Below are 1,471 nucleotides of genomic sequence, written 5' to 3' on the forward strand. Positions count from 1 at the left end.
GAGCAGCTTTAAGCCAAATATCTTCATGAGTATGAATGAAATTCTTGCAAATATGTTATGAATAGAGTTGCTGAGTGAAGCCAATTATAGTAGGCATGCCTGTACTCCCAGTACCCAGGAGGATTGTAAGTTTAGGAGCAGCCTGTGCTACACAGGAAGTCCCTTTTAAAACAAAAAAATCAGGTGAGCTTGGAAGAGGTAATATATTGTTAAGCGGGGGGTAGGAACACACAAAATTTAGTGTGTGTATGTGTGTGTGTGTGTGTGTGTGCTTGTGCTGGTCCCAGGGCTTGAACTCAGGGCCTGGGCAATGTTTCTGAGGCTTATGCTCCAGTCTAGCACTCTACCACTTGAACCAAACTCCACCTCAAGCTTTTTTAGAGATCATTGGAGATGAGTCTGATCCAGTTTCCTGTCCAGACTTAAAACCTTGATCCTCTTTTCTCATCCTCTTTTGTAAGTATGATTACAGGCATGTTGTATTACTGTTAAGTAACAGTAAACATCATGCCAGTTTATACTCCTTCCAGCAGTGTTTGAGTGTTGCACACACACCTAAGATAAAACCCACTCCATGTTTGATGACAACCAGGTCTCATAATCCCATAAGATATGTATTGTTATGCTCACTTTACCTGTAAAGAATTTGAGATCCAGAGAGTTTCATTAATTTTGAGTCCCCATCTAGTATACAGTGGAGAATGTATTCAAGCCCAACTAGTTCTGTTTATTTCAGAAAACATGGAGTCATCATGTGGTCTAGTAAACACGTGTTCTATTGAGTATTGCTCTTTGCAAGTATAGTTCTGTGCCTGACAGATTATCTTTCTCTTTCTTTAGCTGCACCCACTTTCATAAGCTCTGGAAAGCACAAGTGATGAGAAGAGCCATTTTTGAAGGAGAAATTTATAAGGGGTTTGACCTTGGTATCACATACATATTAGTATGACCTCCCATTTGAGTTATGACTCCAGCACTAAGTTTCTGTTTTTTCTTTTGTATTATTATTATAAATGTGAATTACACAGAGGTTGCAGTCATATAAGTCAGGTATGGATATATTTCTTTTTGAAAGGTCAGTCCTTCCCTTGCTCTATCAATTTTTCTCACTAGTTTGGTTTTTTTAACTTCCTCCTTCTTCTTCATCTTCTTCTTCTATTATCATTATTATCATTATCATTATCATTATTATAATTATTATTATTATTATTATTATTATTATTATTATTATTATTATGCTGTAAAGGGGTTAGTTACAATCTTGTTGTAATGATTTTTTTTTTTGTTTTAGTCCTTAATGAAGCTTTAATCCAGGGCCTGGACTCTCTCTCTGAGCTCTTTTGCTGAATAATGGCACTCAAATTGAGCCATTGCTCTAATTCACTGAATGCATTTCTTTTGGACAATGTTAACCTTTCACTTTATCTTTTTCCGTTTTCCTGTCCTTCCAAAAAAACAAATTACATAGGTC

This window comes from Dipodomys spectabilis, unplaced genomic scaffold (genome assembly GCF_019054845.1).
Source record: "Dipodomys spectabilis isolate Male_0828 unplaced genomic scaffold, ASM1905484v1 ptg000300l, whole genome shotgun sequence".
NCBI classification, from domain to species: domain Eukaryota; kingdom Metazoa; phylum Chordata; class Mammalia; order Rodentia; family Heteromyidae; genus Dipodomys; species Dipodomys spectabilis.